Source organism: Ictidomys tridecemlineatus, chromosome 6, assembly GCF_052094955.1.
Source record: "Ictidomys tridecemlineatus isolate mIctTri1 chromosome 6, mIctTri1.hap1, whole genome shotgun sequence".
Classification (NCBI taxonomy): Eukaryota; Metazoa; Chordata; class Mammalia; order Rodentia; family Sciuridae; genus Ictidomys; species Ictidomys tridecemlineatus.
In genome coordinates, this window is record NC_135482.1 from 190,852,428 (window position 1) to 190,873,060 (window position 20,633).

Consider the following 20,633-nt stretch of genomic DNA (forward strand, 5'->3'; position numbering starts at 1 on the left):
GCCATTTATTTCAGAAACATCTTTCGGAATCACCTCTGAGTCATTCATACTGTTCCCCATAGGGAGGGGTAGCAGATCTCACCTCTGCCAAAATACCTTCATTTTTTGTTTTTGTTGTTGTTGCCCCCTGGATAGTCTATTTGTGCAGAATGTGAAGTATAGTCAGTCTATAGTCGTTACGTCCACCTCATGAGTACACGTATGCCTGCAATGTGCAGGTGTATGAAACTGGTGTATTTTTACCTTATCTTTCTTGTATTACATATGGATATGTAAGATTCTCAAAGGTAGGAAGCAGATCTTCTCTTGGGTTTATAAAACACATTCCGAAGGGAGTCAGCAATCCAGCCGGTGACAACCGCCTCCACTTAAATATCCAAAGACATAAAGCCCAGTTTCCCTCACATTCTCAGACAGAACCAAGGAAGGAAGGGAGGAAAGAAAAATGTAAGGTGAAATAGTACTATTTTTGATTAATGAGAAGTTTGATGTATAGGGTTTCCAGTGCTGAGGGCCATTACCAAGTAGGAATAACGCATCGAAATTTCCTTGCCAAGCGTACCCCATGCTGCTTAGAGGACATTCGATGGGACATTGCATGCATGCTTTAATAAGGTGACCTTGCTCAAGGACCAAGGCGGATCCCGGTTTAGAGCTGATCAGGTTTGAGGAAGTAACCGGCTCCTTGAGTTTAAGGCGTTGCTAGTTTAAGATAATGGGTTTTAGGGAAGTTAGAGGTTGAAGATTATTGCTGGGATTAGAGTGTTCCTGCTGCTTGTTCCCGTTGAGTTCTCGTGAGATTAAAATGAGATTTGGAGAGAGCCTCGTGAAGTAGGTGAATTGTGCGGGAGACGGCAGAACGCGATTGCCCCTGGACCTGTGTGGAGGCGGTGTGAGAGCGGGAATAAAGAATTGCTGTTTGAACTTACAAAGCTGTGTGGTGCCTCCTGAATCTTGTGCCAAGCCGAGACATTGGCCTTGGCATTCCAGCCTTAAAAATCATTAGTTTCATTACAAAGTACTATAAGTGAACACATCTACCTTAAAGCAAATTGCATTACATTTTATAAACTTATTTCAGCATCAAGATAGGTGGCTCCACAGAAATGTATGTGTTAAGAGGGTTTCCTACTCCTTTAATAAGTAATTTATTGGTAGAGAGATTCAAGTATAAGGAACATTAAAGATTAATGGAGTTTACAATATTTTATTTTTGCTATCAGCATGTTAGCAATATCTGATAACCGCGTCATACGGGACCCACTCCATGTGTGCAGGACATAGGGCAATACAACTTTTTGCTCAAGTTTCCCTGTTACCTATCGACACCTGCAATGGGCATAAATTCAAAACTGCTCCTGGAGACCTCCATCCCAGCAGGTTTCCAGAGACCTGGCCGACATGCCCAGCCACTGGACATGCGCCCACCCTGCACCCTAGACCAGGACTGGCTGCTCAGAACCACCATCGGAGAGTCCATGGCTGACCCAACGTGTAGGTGCCAAGGCATCGTCTTTGTGGTTCAGACCATGAATTTACTGCATTTCAGTGAATTATCAAAGTATCATTCCTCATTAAGTGTCACCTCTTCCTGTGTGTCTTCCCTCTTTCCCCTACAAGAGCAGGGGTTTATGTAGGAAAAGACTTAACTGTTGACACGTAGATATTCACCAGTTCTCCACTATGAAAAGAAAATACTTTCTGTGTTCATCTGCTGGGGCTTCTGTTACAAAGCACCACAGACATGTGGCTTAATCCACAGGGATGGACGCTGTCACGGTTCCAGAGGCTGAAAGTCTGAGACAAGATGTCAGCAGGTTTGGTCCCTTCTGAAGTCATCCTCCTTCTCTTCCAGATGGGTTTCCTCTCCATCTGTCCTTTCCTCTGCACCTGTCTGAATCCTAATTTCCTCTTCTTATATGGACACCAGTTATTTTGAAATAGGGCTGACTCTAATTGCCTCTTTTTGATTTAGTTACCTCCCTAAAGGCCCTGTCTCCAAATTCAAGTGTGCTGAGGGTGAGGAGTTCAACTATGAATTTTGGGGGAAGGGGAACAAATTCAGTACATGACCCTTTTCTTTTTTCCAATTTGATTCTTAGGTTTTTATTCCCCCTATAGTTGATGACTACTAAACCAAATAGCATTTAAATCAGCTGCTGCTGTGTGAGTCTCTTTTAAGAAATTTAAGAAAAACTCAGCTGTCTTCCTGGTCATGAATACCAGGGAGGTCAATGCCCATTAGTCACATCTTGCTGCTACTCTTTACTACTGTCCCACCTTCCAGTATACAACCTGTTTTGGCATTCCCCATTATAATATGCTGTATATTATCTCATAACCACAATCCCAGGAAGATAACTCTGCTTTCTTCCAAGTGAATATTCAAACTATAGGATAAGCATCATCAAAACAGTACTGGACTATATGATTCATAACATGTAACATCACCCAGGTCACTACTTCATGATGAGTCCTTCAACAGATTGCCCAAGGGTAAGTTGTAAAACCAAGACAATAATACTCCCTACCTTTCTTACATTGTCAGAATAAAGTTGGCATTGATGAGTGTGCGTTAAAGCCATACAGTATCATCATCGTCCATATTTATGATGATCATTGTATGAATGAATGCAGGGCCCCCTGTTCTAGACCTAAAATCCAGTTAGTTTTGTTTCCCGGGAATTCTTATAACTCTGCCAATCTATTTTTATAATAGTGCTCATCCGACTAAATTTTAATTATTTTTACTCTGCTTTCTCACTGGCTATAAAACCCTGAAGGAAAGAATAATGTAGCCAGAGGTCCCCTTCCTCAGTGCATATCTATGTGGGTCTCAGTGGAAACACTCCACGCCTTTGGTCGGCCACCTGCCTGCCTTTCTTCAGAGCACTTCACCCTCTTCTCTTGTGGAGACATGATGTCCTCTTTTTGGTCCTCCCCAGACACCTCACAGCCTCCATGTGTCAATACATTCAACGCCCTTACACTGTGACCCCACAACGTGTGGGGTTGTTCATGGGGTTGGTGCTTCTTTTCACCCCATTACTCACCTCTGCCCACTGAGAAGCTCGAATCACACAGAAATGCCTGGCTGTTTCCCGTTGTCTTTTTTATGTTCTTCTAGAATCTCCAGGGCAGTTCTGCTGGTGTGGTGTGGTGTGGAGTGCAGGCACTCGAGTACCTCAGCCATTTAGGAAAACCACCCAGCTAATTTGAGGTTGCTGAAATGCCTGCCTTCTGATTTCCTGTTCAGGCTGCTACCTTCAGATTAAAGCAATTAACTTGTAATTAGGATTCTGAATGGGAAAATTAATTTGGGGGACTGTAATCACCAGCCTCCCTCCAGGAAATCTCCCCGTGTGTGAGTGAGCACCGAGGAAATTCTGAAGTAAACGCCAGTGGAAGAAAAAGCAGGCATCCCGAGTCAAGAAGGCTGATGAATTAACTCATTATGAACCCCAAGCAGGTTGCTGCCAGGGAGACAGAATCGATTCCTCTTAGTGTGACTTGGACATGACGTGCCTGCCTTCCCTGCCTACTTCGCATGTGATCAAGTTCAAAACCAGGAACGAGCAGGAGAAGAGGCGGACATTTAATGGGATTCTTCAGAGTGCACTTTCCATGTAATTCCCTGCTTTGTGTCTGTACTGTTAACTAGAAGGATTGGCTCTTTAGTCTGGACGCATCACAGCTCTGCCTAAGACGTGGGCCACTTCTTCAGCTCTCTTACCCCAGGGTGCTTCCCGGGGTGAGGGCAATGTCACTCCTCCAGTGCTCTCTGTGCCTTGTGGAGGAGATGTGTTCTGACTCCATGCATTGTGGGATTCTCTTCTTCCCTCCCCGGGAAGACCCTGACTTGGTTTCCCTTTGCCCCATACACAGCTTCCTTTGCAGGCCGTCATCACTGCGACTCACGAATGGCTGTGATTCCTGACCCTCTTCTTCACTGGGTGAAGCGTGTCCAGGGCCTTCTGCATTCCGTCATCAGTGCTTCCTGTCATTCCCACTGCTCTTCTGCATCCCCAGGCTCCTTTTTCACGACCCCTTTGGGATTTCTTCTCCCTCAAAGGCCACCAAGTTCCAAGCATCAGCTTTTCAGAGCCTCCTGGAGCCCTCAGCATCTGACCTCTGGGTTAGCCTTGTAGGATGGGGCCTTGATTTCCTTCCTGGGAAAACCACATTCTCCGTTCTGAGTCAAGTTGGGTCCTCACTTCCTGAGACCTTTTGCAGACCCCCCAGCCCTCATGCAGTTGATTCGTGCAATTATTCCAAGCCCAAGCTCTTCTCTGGTCATTTGAATCATTTCCACATTTAAACCATAGTCATGTACCCAGATTTCATGTCCTTCCATTTTAGAAGATTCCAGCAAAATTCAAGGGATCTTAGGGACCTGAGATGCTCTATGGAAAACTAGGATGAGAAGACTAATTTTTGCAATGAATATATGAAGGTCTTATAGACAGTGGTAGTATTCCAGAATAAAAAAAATAAAGAATAAATTCAAAGAAAATAATATAAATAATATGATATACAGATATACCGTTAATAAGCACTTTTTTTGGGCTGGGGTACTGGGTATTGAACCCAAGCCTTCACATTCATGTTAGACAAGTGTCACCACTGGGCTACATCTCCAGCTCTTCAATATAATGTTAGTAAAGAGAAAGTATTAAAAAACATTTACCATCCCTTGATCGTCAAATGATTTTTAGAATATCTTTAACTCCTCTTGACATTTCAATGAACTGCCTTTACATATTTTTCTTTATGCAGATGATATACACTGAAAGAACAGGCTCCTCCTCTCTGATTTTTGGACTTGATCAGTAGTTAACATCATTCTGACTTTATGACCTTTATATTCTTTCTCCCTCCTAGGCCCTGGCTTCATGATCAAATTTTATAACTATTTGAGTTTATTCCTTATATGAAAGTTTAAATTTAACATTTTATTTACTTTATCTTCCTCAAATCTTATTTTAACCACGCTTACATCACTGCTCTAAGTAGTATCTACTTTACTTCTTCTGTTTTTTTTTTTCCTATTTATAAATCAGGAGTTCCCTCCTCTTCCTAAATATAGCCAGTAAATTAAGGCTGCTCTTAATTTCTAGAGCACAACTACATTTGAGTGAAAGAAATTAGAATTTGAGTAGAGTTCCTACCTGGCTTTATTCATTTTCTTTTAACTCTATCTGCTCCAGAATTAAGAACAAAATATGAAATAAATACACTACCTACACTTGAGACACCTAAATTCCATTTAGCTACTCATAGGTTTTAGGCTTTAGTGTGCCTCATTTTTCCTCTCGGGAAAATGTTATAAGACTTATTCCTGGGTCTTACCGCGGAGATGTTGGTTAAATACTTCTGGGCTCCGGAATGGGTATTTTAAATAAGGATCCAATGGGATTTTGATGGATCACATTATGGCAAATACTGATAAAGGATTAGGGCGGAGCAGTTGGCTGCAAATCCTTGGTGTGCATGCAATTTGCCATACTTATTTACATACATAGAAACTATAACATGGGTTTAGTACTCATGTTTGTGCAGAAGTGCATACATATGCTCGCACAGGCCTAATGAAGAGTTGATGACAAACGTTTGCTGTGAGCGGCACAAGGCTAGCATGCCTGTGGGCAGCTGAGGGAAGTTTGCCTGGTGTGTAAAGATGTCCTGGGATCCACCTAATGCCCTTTCCCTTCCCAGTTGGGTGTCCATGGGAAACCTCTCAAATCTGTGTGCCCTCATACAGGATGGAGACCGCACCCCTTACTTCAGAGAGTTGACATGGGGATCCAGTGTGCTACCAGGTGCTATAAGTAGAAACAAAACCTAGGTGACATTAGTGTTTTGGGGTATGAAGCATCGATATTTAATATGGTGTAGCAGATGTTGTGACCTTAAGAGAGAACTAACAATTTTTCTCTTCTCTCTTTCCCACAACCTCCCATAACCTCTAAATTATAATTTTTTGTAAGTTCAGAAACCTGATTTTACTCCAATGGAACTCCCCCAAATTTAGCTGAACAGAGAAATTGTTGTTTAATAAATGTATCAAGTGAGTGATTTCACAGCTCCGGGATGTCAAAGGACAAGCTGGATGTGCTTAAATATACAATTAAGACAGTGCAAACTACTCCTTAAGAGTAAATGCAATTAATTATACTATACAAAAGGGGCGAACAGAAAATGCTATTGAGGACTTATTTGGCCTCTCCTTTTCAGCATGTAAGGAAATAAACCATAAATCAAAATGATCTTAGTAAAAAAATCTAAAATTTTCACACAGAATAAAATTGAAACAATATACCTCCATTCTAACAGTGCAGAGTTTAAGAAGAACCCAGGTAGAAAAGTAAAAAGAAAGAATTGGCATGTGTGATATAAAAGATTATCAATTACAGTGAGCTACAGCAATTCTTTTATTTTTAGATGATATCCTTATATTGTCAGATGATATTCTTATAGGAGACAAGAACCCTGATTCACACCCAAGCACAACTATCACCTTGAATTGTTGAAATACTAAGAAATATAGCAAAGAGGTTTCTGGTCCAAAATGACAGCTCTTCATTTTAGTGTCCCTCAGGTTGACAGTCAATGCATAGGATACATGTCACCACTCACCACTGCCTATCTTGCAGATATGGGCCTTGGAAGTTTCCAGCAAAACAAACAAACAAACAAACAAAACCACCACTAAACAACCTAGTGCAATCTCATTTCATAAGATGAGCCAGCATGAAGGCCATTTTTGTGATAGGAAAACAATCATAAAAGCAATTATTGATTTATGCACAAAACATGCTGTTATTGCAAGAGGGTATAAAAAAACTAGGCTTCTTGTTAGTTGTAAATTCAACATCATAAACCACAAATATTTTCTTTGCTACTCATAGTGCTTTATTTTTTAAATTCAATTGGACTTATATTTCAAAACTAGGTGAAATCACATGAAAATGTGATTTCTTGCTTTTCCTAAAAAATCAGAAGATTTAGCGGTTCAAAGGTCTAATACAACCTTTGACCCAACAGCCAACCAGAGCTGGTGAGGAGATGCAGTTCTATTCCTGGCACCGCCTACTGCTCCCCACACCAGGACTTGCTCACCTGTGTACTGCCAGACCTCAAGGCAAACAACCAAGACAAACAAAACAGAACAAAACAAACCCACAGTGCATAGAACTCAATATTAAAAATATGTTTTATGAGGGCTGGGGATGTGGCTCAAGCGGTAGCGTGCTCGCCTGGCATACGTGGCTCTGGGTTCCATCCATAGCACACCATGTACAAATAAAGATGTTGTGTCCCCCCAAAACTAAAAAGCAAATATTAAAACTAAGTTTCTCTCTCTCTCTCTCTCTCTCTCTCTCTCTCTCTCTCTCTCTCTCTCTCTCTCTCTCTTTCTCTCTCTCTTTCTCTCTTTAAAAAATGTGTTTTATGAAAAAAACCATCTCTAGTAGTTGGGTACAATTGTCAGGTAGAGAAGTAGTAAATTCAAATGTTAGCTTTATTACTGGAAATGTACTGAAGAACAATTTATGCTATTTCCTAAAGACTAGAGATCTTTTAAAACATTTAATTCTATAAAAATTATGTATTTCCTTTATATTGGAAAATCAACTAAAAATCTATAATCTCATAAAATATTTCAGAATTACATTTCTCCTATAATTTTATTTGTAAAATGTGCTTCAGGGGCTGGGATTGTAGCTTAGTAGCAGAACGCTGGCCTTGCATGTGTGAGCGAGGCACTGGGTTCGATCCTCAGCACCACATGAAAATAAATAAATAAAATAAAGATATAAAAAAAACAGAAAAATGTCCTACATGAATGGAACATAACCTTTTTAAATTACCAGCTAATGCACATATTCTAATATTTTAATGCACATATTTAAAATTTCATTACTCCAAACCAGTGTAGATAGCCAGATAGTAAATAACGTAGACCCTGAGGCCAACCCACCCTGTACTGGTTACTGGACCCTGAGGTTGTGCTGGAGCAATCACAAATAGTGAGCACCAATGGAAATGCTGTGTCTGCATCCAAGCACACTTCATCTATAGCAATAAGGCAGCTCAGATTTAGGCAGCAGCTACAGTTTCCCAAATGCTACCCTAAATTTTTTTAAAAAGCTTTAATTTAATGAAAGTAATATAGTGTTTTATTAGATCTTTAATTAGCATGTGAAATCACACATATGGATAGGGCACAGGGTAATATTTTAATATGTATACAAAATGTACAGATAAAATTGGAATCATGTTTTCATCTCACAAACTGTTGTTTGATTAATTATGAAAAGAGAGAAACACTTTTTAGGAGTATAAACAATTTTTAAAAAGAAAAGAAAAACAAAACTGTTACATGTCTTCTCCATTTAGTACTTGATTATTTTATTTAAATTATCTAGTGACTTAAGAGTCCCTGGGATGCAACGGTGGGAAATTAAACCTTGTGAGTCTGTGGAGTCTACCCCCACAAACCCTGACTCATCTTGGAAGAGTGTCACACAGGCAGTGAGCACCTGTCCCTGCTTTGCCTTCATACTCCAGAACCATCAGAAGTAGAAAATAAAGATGGAAATAAGAGATGAGAAAACACAAAGCAAACCAGAAGTGTGTGAGGGGACATAGTGGCCAAGACACTCACTCAACTGCGTAACCCATGCAGGAAGACCTTCTTAGCATGCAAAGATGGTCACTGTGTGCAATGGGAAGACAGATGTAATTCATGTAACACGCTGCAATGAATCTGTACATATTCTGTGGGAGACGGATATGCAGCCTATAAAAGTTGTATTTAGCTCATAGACAAATCACTAAGTAGTATATTCTACTAAGCACAGAAAAAGTTCCATAATCCTACAATAAACATGGAAATGCAGATGTCTTTTGAGCATACTGCTTTCATTTCCTTTGGATGTACACCCAGAAGTGGGATTGCTGGATCACACGGTAGTTCTTTTTTTAATTTGTTGAGGAACCTCCATACTGGTTTCCACAGAGGCTGTGCTAATTTGCATTCCTACCAACAGAGTGCAAGGGTTCCTTTTTCTCCACATCCTCACAGGCTCTTGTTATTCTTTGATCATCCTGTGACTTTTATCTTAAAATATTGCTAAATTGAGGCAAAAATGATATATTAGCTTACATAAAAAGGATTTTTCCGAAGTCATTGAATGCAATCCTAAGAATTTAGTAAGAATTTTGTATACATTTAAAGAATGTACAACCAATGCACCCAAGATAATGGGAATTCCTAGGAAATTAACCAATAATATGTATTTTTTTAATGGTAGAATAAAAAGTTCCAATGAATGATTATATTTTCCTTCAGTAAGTTATGTAAGATAAAAAAATTGGCTATGTCATAAATTTTACCAAGAGTTTAACTTTTTGGGGTGGATGTGGTGGCACACACCTGTAATCCCAGCAGCTCATGAGGCTGAGGCAGGAGGATCATGAGTTCAAAGCCAGCCTCAGCAAAAGCAAGGTACTAAGCAACTCAGTGAGACCCTATGTCTAAATAAAATACAAAATAGGACTGGGGATGTGGCTCAGTGGCCAAGTGCCCCTGAGTTTAATCCCTGGTACCTGCCCCCAATTTAATTTTTTAACTCTCATTTATCATTTATCATATCCTAGGGAGAAATGATGATTTGCTAGGTGAAATGTGTCACTGAAGCCATCGAGACAATACTTCCTCAGCTTTCCCTTCTCCTCTTGCTGTTGCTACACCTGCTCTGCTCCTTTCCTGAGCCTGCTCAGCCACTGTGGTGCTCATGCCCCACACCTTTTCCCTGTGGGGAAAACGGTGTCCTCCCACGTGCTGCAATATTCATGTCCTAGCTCTCAGGACCTCAGGATGAGACTTTGTTTGGAGGTGCAGTCTTCAATGAGATCATTAAGGTGAAATTAAGTCATGAAGATCGACCTAATTCCATGTGAATAGTGTCTTCATAAGAAGAGGAGATTAGGACACAGACACACACATTCAGAAGCCCATCTCAGAGCCTAGATAAAAGTTGGCCATTTCTGTTGTTTAGGCCTCTTGATTGGTGGTGCTTTGTTATAGCACCTCTGGCAAACAAATCCATCCTTAGGGCTCTTCCTCTTTTTCAAGAGCATTCAAGCTAGTGCTCCATCGTCTATTTTAACTGATATCCTCCCGGTCAAGTCTCTTCAAATCCTGCCCTTAATAGACACTACCAAATCTTCTCTTCTCTGTGATGCAGGACTTGGGTCTAGAATCATGAAAAACCGATCCTATCCCCAGTTCTGCTGCTGATCATTTTCCTTTGGATAATAACCATCCTTCCAAGCCTTGGTTTTCTCATTTCTAAAATTAGGATGATCAAACCCACCTCACAATATGAGACAGTATGCATGAAACTCAGTTTCTGGTTCATTGTTGACATGTTCATTGAGTGTATTTTTCTTGAATTGCAACATACTTCGTGTTATATTATCTCAGTTGTTTATGTTTTCTCTTTTTCTTCTAGATTGCAAGATACTGGATTACATGGTTGTGTTTATGCGTTTTTTCTGGATGGGGTGCCTAGTACAGCTCTTCTCTATGGCTTTTCAATCATTACTTGATGGACACAAAATAATGAAATGATCAATCAACTTGTCACATGTAATTGTCCCCCCTTGTGAAAATGTTGGTGATTGGAATGACACACGTAAACAAGCAGTCAAGTTTCTCCCAAAATAACTTCAAAATATAAATGGTGGGATTGGAAGGGGGGAGGAGGAGCCACAGTGATAGCTCACTGAAGGCTCAAGTATTGGTAGATGATTCATCGGAAGAGAACACATCACGTCACAGCCAGATAAAGCTTTGACTTCAGCCTCTTCTTTTCAAGGTTATATCCTGGCTTTGAGAGCAAATCTTACTGTTAATGTAAGAGTAAAAGAAATTGAAGTTAAAGTGTAAAAGACTGGGCATTGTAAAGTTTCTAAGCTGCAAAGCCTGAGTTAAAAAGTAAAGGACTAGGTATTGTAAAGTTTCTGAACTGCACACAGAACCTGAAGTTCCTGAGGTAATTAAGACAATGCCCGGTACTGACCATTTAGTTGTTTAATAACCTAGGACCCTGTGTAGCTTGGCACGTAGGCATTCAGGGCCCAAACCAATCAGTTTGAATGTGTACCCCACTTAGGTGTGACCAATCACCCCCGCCAGACCTGTTCCCGCCAATGAATGTGCTAATCATGTATTAGAGTTGTTGTTCAATTTTCCCGTGCCTCATGATGATTTGTTCTGATGTATGCAAAGCCCCCGCCCTCCCCAAAAAGTGTACTTAAGCACTGCTTAACCTCTGCTCTGGGCTCTGGGCTGCTCTCCCTTCTTGAGTGAGCACGGAGCCCCAGCATGCTGGATTCTCAATAAATCCCCTTTTGCTGATTGCATGAACTAGTCTCTTGGTGGTCTCTTCCTCCGACGTTCGCCGGACCCTTACATTACTTCATTATTAAAGTTTATCAACTGACCACAAACAATGAACAGTCTCAATCATGGGACTAAACTAAGTGATTAACATAAATTGGTGTGTGTGTGTTCAAACTCAGTAGAAACACAGATGGTTAAAGTTAGTTAAAAAAAAAGGTATCTTAAATATTAGGTCTGTTCAAAACATCAATAATATTTTTATCATATTGAAGTTTTTTCAAAAGCAGTATTTCCCTATTTTCTAAAAAAAGCAGTTTTTAATTTTTTTAATTTAATTTAATTTATTTTTTTTTAGAAGATGGAAAACTACAAGGAAAGACTGAAGCAGGAAAAGGAAAATTCATGATGGTCATCACCAAGCACACCTGCTAGCAGACCTTGGGTCAGCCGAGGTCTGAAATGTCTCCCCTTTCATCTCTTCCAATGACCTTTTTTTTTCCTTCCATATTTGACTGTTAAAGAATTTTTACTGTAATGAAGAAAAAAACTGGCTTGAAAGGCTATGCTTTTCTATTGAATGACAACAAACAGATCCCAGTCTCCACATATCTTTCACATGTTTCCCTGGAGTTACAAAAATAAAATACATTAAAAGCATGTTGTGGACAATTTAAATCCACAGAGGTGTTTTGTTATTGGAGGACCAGTAAATAAGAGAGTAAGAATTTGTTTTTTAATAAATGATGCATGATTCAGACAAGCTCTGGGAACTTTGCTGGTTTTTATCTCAGCCTTTGATCTGAGAAATACCCTGCAATGACATAATTTCACATTAAAATAATTCAATTCTGTTGATTCTTAAAGAGCTGACCTTTTTGACCTTGTAACTCATGTGAGAGTTGGTCTAGAAAATAAAAGGCGAGGAAAAAATTGAAACAGAACTTTTAAATGCACTACTCCACCTCTCATTGTTTTTTTTGGAGGGGGAATGGGAAAGTAATCAAAATTCAATAGGACCTTAAGCCAATGAACAATCTTAAAAATAGGCTGAGATGTTAAAATTTTGTATGTTTTACAAGTTTTCATTTTAAGTGTTGTGTGCGAATATAAGTTTGTTTTCCGTTTTCTATGGGAAGGATGATTCAATATGTGCCTATACAATTAACTATAGTATGCAATGAAATAGAAAAGTGGTTTTTTTTGTGTGTGTGTGTGCGTGTTTGTGTGTGTGTGTGCCTGTTAGATTTGTATCTGTGGGTTGTAATGAGCAGAGAGAAACATTACCAATGACCTTGGCTTGACATTTGCAAAATTACAAGCTAATTGCAACTCTAAAGTATTTTTTTCTGTAACTATCTACAGTATTCCATTAATGGACAAGTATATGACTAATTAAAGCATTAATCACTTGGTATTTACTGAATCTGAAGCAAAAATTGCCTTGTACATAGGTGGTAAACACAAAATAGCTGTTTGCTAAATATGAAGAACTTCTTGTGAATTTTTATTGCAACGTGAGTGTACAGAAACTGACTGCATTACTCAAGTCTTAATGTTATTTGGGTTCTTCTTTAACCCAAGTCCATTTGGGGAAGGAAGGTTGGAGACATGTTTTTTTCCCCTGTCTGATCTTTCTCATTTCAAATTCATGCTGTTCCCTCTGATATCCTTTTTGTCTTTCAAATCTGAAGTTTTATAGAATCTAGCAGCCCAAAGGATAGAGAAGTCACATCAATGCCTTAGTGTGACATTGATGTGATGTCTCCGAAGCTCCCTGTTCTCCTTTGCAGACTCCGCTGTTGTTCTGATAAGCAAAGAGTGCCTGCAAGCTGGGAAGGCAGACGCTCTGCTGGGCTACTGCAAAAGCTCTCTCTGCATAGTTTAGTACGGGGGGAGAAAAGATTTAAGGCAGAGAAACATGGCTTTAGGTCAGGCTGACTAATGTGTGGCACTGACAGAAACACTGAACAGCCAAACATTTGAGGGTTTTATAAAAGTATAGTATGCATGTATCATTCTGCCACAGTCGTCACTGTTTCTCACTATCTGTGTCGAAGAATATCACATCTTATCTTTACCTGGCAGAATGCTTCCCATTCCCTTCCCAAAGTAAACTAGTCATAGAATGATTAAAAGGCACCCCCGCCACATACATGCAAAAATCAGTGGGGAGAGTGATATCATTAAACACGGGAAAATCAGGCCTTTATAAAATTGCTCACAAAGAATTACTCCAGGAGAAGAGACTCCTGAAGTGGTTTTCAGAAAGGCCACCAGAAATGATTTCATGGAAATGACAGCGGGGAGTGCATGGCCCATGTGGAAGGCTGCACATGGATTTCTAGATTCTTGACCCAGGGCAGACAAGTGGAGGGAAAGTTCAATAAAAACCGCCTCTTTTATTACTTTTCATGTAATGAAATAGATTTTCATTTTAATGATTTAGTATTTTTGTATTTTCAGACACAAGGAGGGTCTTGAATAAATAATATGACATAAAATTTATGTATAAAAATGTATATGCATGTATATAAATATGTAAATCTGTTCTATTCATCACAGTGAATTTTATTTTACCTTTATGGGACTACTCTCCTCGTTGGTATTTAAATGGTTTTTAGAGCAAGGCATCCACAAATACTTTGGATCTCCAATGCCATTTAATTCCCTCAAAAACTATTCTGAAATACACAATATAAAATCCAATGAGAGTTGACACCTATTTTTCAAATTAAACAGCTAACATGATAATAAAAATTCATATGTATAATCATCATTTATGCATATAATAATAGAAGTAATAATGTATTAGAATAATCATCAAATCTATTAAATGAAAAGGTAGTTATCCATCTGTGTTGGGCATTAGTCTGAAAATTTGGTCCCCATTATCCGAGGACAGCAATTGATGATAATTCCTCTGTCTACAGTAGGAAAAATACTTCCATTTATAAAATAGGTAACTATTTTCAAAATGAAATTAAACTGCTCAGCAGGCCCTGTATGCTGGGTGTCTGTGCACTTTTGGTGCAACTTGCAGAAGGCAGCTCTGCTCTATGAATATACTTCCACCTCCGTGGAGACAGCCTTCGCTATGGAGCGGACACCTCAGTAGGGCATCTCCTACCAGCATCGTCCAAAGATGGAACATTCTGAACCTCACGTATACTTTGTGATGAGTCTACATGGAAGCCGGAGTGTGAAGCCATTTTAGAAGATCTGACATAACACCCTGGAATTCCCTTTGAAAGTACTGTGGAAACCTGAAGCCACCAAGTGAGTGACTGAGTGAGGGACAGTTAGAAGCCGGCTCTTGAAAGCCACCTCAAAAACTCTTTTATCATCGATGCTAAATGCATGATTCTTTTCTTCACATGATTGAAGTCTGAACAGAATACAAAGTCTTAGTGGAGCACAAGGTCTGTGTCCACAGGACAATTCTAAAGGACTATTGTAGAATCTTAGGATCCGCCCAGCAAGGAGCACTATGTTGTGTTCAGAGAAAATGATGTAAAATAATTTATGAACTATTTATTGCATAGGTGATACTTGCTGAAGGCAGAGATTGATGAACTTTTTCTCTAAAGAGACAAATAGTATTTTAAGCTTTGAGGGGCATCACGTCTGTTGGCAGCTACTAAAACCTGCAGCTACAACTTGAAAGTAGCTACAGATACAGCTCCTCTTCAACAAATGCACATGGTATGTTCCAACAGAATTTTACTTACACATCTAGGGGATGGTCTAGAGTTGGGTCCATGGTCATATCTTGCAGACCCAGGCTCTAGTATATCAAAGAAACAGAGGAAGAGACAACATGGGGAGATTCGGGTGTTTCTGAAAGTTCTCTGTGACAGACCTATTCAGAGGGGGCAGTTAGAAGAGGTGAGAATGCCTAAAAAAAAAAAAGTTCAGGAACTAGATTGCAAGAGTAGAGGTGACCTTGGCAGACTACTGTGTTGATGGTAGAAATTGATAATAACTGATGGATGGAAGAGGAAGAGTCTACAGAACTTGGTTACAGTTGGACTGTATGATAGATACGTCCTGCATGGCACCGAGGCTTCTGGCAAAAGGAACTGGGCAGATGTTGCTGCATTTGGAAGCCAGAGTTGGGCAGAAAGACATGGATTCAGTCTCAACAGGGCCTTGCGCATACATGGGAGATGCTGATGTGGAACTTTTCAGTAGGAATTTGAATCAATAAACCAGTTTAGTGCTCAGAAGAAAAATCTAAGACAGAAATATAAAGAATGAAAGCCACTTGTACTTAGTTGCATATTTTAGCCATGGGAATAAGTGAATAAGATTAGAAAATGCCTTGGATCAATCGATGAATGAAGTAGAGCAAGGAATTTGCACAGGATGCTAATTAAGAGATGACACCACATTCCAGAGGTATTTTGGAAATGTGTTGGTAAGCAGTGGTGATTGCTACTGGCATATGATACACAGAGGTCACAAATGTTGCACACCTCAGAGGGAGGGATAGTCTTACAGGTGAGGAGTTTATCTGTCTTCTGTGTAAACATTCAGTGCCTACAAGACATTTGGGAACAGCAGGGCATGTTGGTGCACATCTATAATCCCGATGGCTCAGGAGGCTAAGGCAGGAGGATCACAAGTTCAAAGCCAGCCTCAGCAATTTAGCCAAGCCCTAAGCAACTTAGTGAGACCCTGTCTCAAAATAAAAGCTGTTTGGGATGTGGCTCAGTGATTGAAAGCCCCTGGGTTCAATCCTGGTACTAATAGAACAAAACAAAATAACCAAAATCCTAGCTAAGTATATCTGCCTTTAAATCACAATTCCACTAGATATATAGGAGCGTGCCCCCCCCCACACACAGGCACGCACACACACTCATTGGGGTGCATATTTAAATGATCTAGACTGAATTTGGAGCTCCATTTTATGCATATATAAGTGTGTAAGTGTATACACATATATACACACTTTATCATACTCTAATATACTATATACACAAATTCTTATAAAATGCAACCACCATGTAAATTCACAAAATACAATCTTTGTTTTATCCAACTATCAGCATTTAAGAAAACCACATTCTTGCTGGTGCTGGCGTTAATGGGACTTGCAAACCCAATGCAACCCACCTGTGCCAGCGTGCACGTGTAACTGTGGCATTGGAAGGGATCCACCTGTCGTGGAGCATATTCATCACTATTCATCTGACAAAAACACATACATCATACATACACATGATCTATGACATAAAGTTTATGTATAAAAATGTATATGTATGTATATAAATATGTAAATCTGTTCTATTAGCACATACTATATATGATATATTTAATTCATATATATATATATTGTACATATTATATATAAATGTAAAGGTGTCTATTAAATTCATGTCTCACTTGTGTGTATATTGCCTGTACAAGCCTTATGTGTATATAAATGTGCTTACACATATATTCTATATATGTGTATATATTTTCTGAATGTATAAGCCCATTCAGAAAAGCTCTTCAAAATAAATTCTATGTCACATATTTTATGACTTATTGAAAACATAATAGGTAGGACATTATGTTAGGTGGGTTATCCAGATGAATTTGTGAGTAAAATTTGAACACAATTGTGTTTTCAAATGAGTATACACCTAGACTCCTGCCCTTTGTAAGGTATTATAAGCAATGCTTGTATGCTCTCAATTAATTCCATGCACGTGTACTCATACACACATTAATCTATGAATTATCATTTTCATTTCAAGTCAGAATATCAACAAAATGTAATTAAAAAGCACTTGGGTATCTGGGATTTATAATACAATCAAATATTTAATAAATGTCAAATACAATGACAAATTTTAATTTGTGTAAGAGGGACACAATTATAAAACAATATAGTTTAATAATATCATTTAATTGCTAGGGGATGGCAAATTAAAGAATAATACTGTAGCACCCTGAAAATGTTATTTAATTGGCATAATCAAAGTATTAAAAACAAAGCTAGCTTGGACTCTACTTTTTAAAAATAATAGAATCTTTTTTTAAAAAATAATAGAACTCTTTTTAAAAATACTATTATTTTTAAAAATAATATTATCAATACCCAAAGAACTTAAAAACAGTATACTACAGGGACACAGCCACATCAATGTTTACAGCAGCACAATTCACAAAAGCTAAATTGTGCAACCAACCCAGATGTCCTTCAGTAGATGAATGGATAAAGAAAATGTGGTATAGATACACAATGGAATACTTCTCAGCATTAAAAGAGAATAAAATCATGACATTTTCAGGTAAATAGATGGAGTTGGAGAATATAATGCTAAGTGAACTAAGCCAATATCAAAAAAAACAAATACTGAATGTTTTCTTTAATGATTCGGATTCATAGTGGGGACGAAGGACATGGGAGGAATGGAGGAACTTTAGATAGGGCAAATGGGAGTGAGGGGAAAAGAGGGGGCAGGGGATAGGATAGACAGTGGAATGAGATGGACATCATTACCCTAAGTACCTGTATGAAGAAATAAATGGTGTGACTCTACTTTGTGTACAATCAGAGACATAAAAAAATTGTGCTCTATTCGTGCACTATGAATTGAAATGCATTCTGCTGTCCTGTATAACAAATTAGAATAAATAAATGAATTTTAAAAAAGCTTAATTCACAATGGCTAAACTATGGAACCAACCTAAATGTCCTTCAATAGATGAATGGATAAAGAAAATGTGGTATATATACTCAATGGAATATTACTCAGCTTTAAAGAAGAGAAAAATTATGGCATTTGTCAGTAAATGGATAGAGTTGGAGAATAATCATGCTAAGTGAAATAAGCCAGGCCCAAAAAACCAAATGCTGAATGTTTTCTCTTAAATGTGGATGCTAATTCACAGTAAGGCATTGGGCACTAGAGAAGAATAATGTTACCTTAGATTAGGTAAGGGGAAGTGAAGGGAGGTGAGGGGAGAGGATGTGGGGATAGGATAGATAATAGAATTAAACAGACATTATTACTTTATGTACTTAGGTAACTGCATGACCAATATGATTCTGCAACATGTACACTCAGAAAAAAGAGAAATTTTATCCCATCTATGTATGATATATCAAAGTGCATAACTGCATTCCACTGTCATGTATCACTAATTAAAACAAATTAAAAATTAATAAAAAAATAGAATCATTATTAATACTTGAAATAAAAGTGGCCCCCCAAATGTTATATTTGGGAAGCAAAGAAAATTATCCTTGGGAAAAAAAAAAACCCTGGGGATTCTGTCATAGCAACAGACATTTTCAATTTAAATACAAAACCACATTTAGGGCCATTAAGGTGATTCTTTCCTTTTCTGAAATACAATCCATTGATAGTTTTTCACGCAAGCTCCGATCCAGTCTAACATCCCACTGAATTCAGAAAGACAAGGCAGAGAAGACGGTAAAGAAAAGAACAGAGAAAGGGTGGCATGGGAGAAAAAAACAGAGGGGAAAAGTGACTGAAGGTGACCTGGGGTTCAGGCTGGTTCACTGCAGAGCACACCATCTCAGTGGGTGGCCACTGCCTATGAGCATGACACTGTGACTTCTATCAGCTCCTGGTATGCAAACACCCTTCATTCCCACTCTAATTATTCAGGAGAACTAAAATTGCACAAATATTTTAACTTATTTCTTAAGTAAATCCATAAGGTGATAAATGGCCCCTGTTGCTAATTCTACTGAGCAGAATTGCTTTCTGCTTGAATGGAAACTTTCTACTTGAACAGCCTCATAACGTTATCATTATTATTTTTTTTTTTAGGAATTGGATAAAGATAACTCACCTTAAATGTTGTCTCTGAAAGCCCCATGATCCACATATACATTTACTACCTCCTACTAAGTAGGCATTCTTCTTCTTTGTGGTACAATTGCTTTTTGCTGTGTTGGGCTCTTAACTAAAGGATCATTTCTCTAGTCTGGCCTTCTATACTTTATGGGGAAAAGACATGCTGTAGTAGGAACAGAAGACTATTGGGCCAAGAAAAATAAATATGACAAGGTGGATATATTCACACACACACACACACACACACACACACACACACACACACTCTAAGCTCATCAACATTGCCGGTAAATTGTACCTGTTTCCCCACATCCTTGCCAAACTTTATTGTTACTTGTAATCTTGATAGTTGTCATTCTGACTGGAGTAAGATGAAATCTCAGTGTAGTTCTAATCTGCATTTCTCTAACTGCTAGAGATGTTAAATATTTTTTTTCATATATTTGTTGACCAATCATATTTCTTCTTCTGTGAAGTTTCTGTTTAGTTCCTTTGTCCATTTATTGATTGAGTTATTTGTTTTTTGGTATTTTTTGAGTTATATATATATATATATATATATATATATATATATATATATATATATATATATATATATATATATATATATATTCTGGAAATTAATACTTTATTTGAGGTGCAGGTACCAAAGATTTTCTCCTATTCTGTAGGCTCTCTCTTCACATTCTCGATTGTTTCCTTTGCTGAGAAGAAGCTTTTTAGTTTGATGCCATCCCATTTGCTGATTCATGATTTTACTTCTTATGTTTTAGGAGTCTTGTTAAGGAAGTCAGTTCCTAAGTCAACATCATGTATATTTGGGCCTATTTTTTCTTCTATTAGGCAGAAGATCTTATCAAGAATACGAATAACAATACATGTTGGATTTTTGTTCCAAAAAGGTACATTCATACATTACTGTTGGGATTGAAAAATGGTGCAACCACTCTAGAAAGCAGTATGGGAACTCCTCAGAAAATGTGGAATGGAACCACCATTTGACACAGTTATCCCACTGCTTGGTACATACCCAAAGGACTTAAAATAAGCATACCACAGCGAGGCTGCCCCATCGATGTGTACAGCAGCTCAATTCACAACAGCTGAACTATGGAACGGCCTAGGTGCCCTTCAGCAGATGACTGGATACAGAAAATGTGGAGTATATACACAAAGGAATGTCACTCGGCCATAAAGAGATATGACATTATGGGATTTGCTGGTAAATGGATGAAACTGGAGTCTATCATGCCAAGTGAAATCAGCCAATCCCCCAAACCAAAGGCCTAATATTCTCTCTGATATGAGGTTGCTAACTCACAATGGGGGAGGTAGGGAAGAATAGTGCTATAGAAAGGCGATGGAGGGAACGGAGGGAAAATTGAAAAAGGAAAGATGGT

General features: G+C 38.6%; 1 protein-coding gene and 1 long non-coding RNA gene across 8 annotated transcripts in view; one reads left to right on the top strand and one right to left on the bottom strand.

Annotated features, from left to right (window-relative positions):
* Positions 1-20,633, bottom strand: part of Fgf14 (fibroblast growth factor 14) — a 635,314-nt gene that overhangs the window by 78,192 nt on the left and 536,489 nt on the right. The gene's annotated exons all lie outside the window — the stretch shown is intronic.
* On the top strand, positions 733-11,430 carry LOC144365211 (uncharacterized). 3 transcript variants are annotated; one of them, XR_013423510.1, is made up of 3 exons: positions 733-3,626; positions 3,886-4,135; positions 10,518-11,430. It is a non-coding gene; the product is annotated as an uncharacterized LOC144365211 (long non-coding RNA). The 3 variants fall into 3 exon arrangements; XR_013423511.1 differs by having other exon boundaries at positions 733-2,496; positions 3,470-4,135; XR_013423509.1 differs by having other exon boundaries at positions 733-4,135.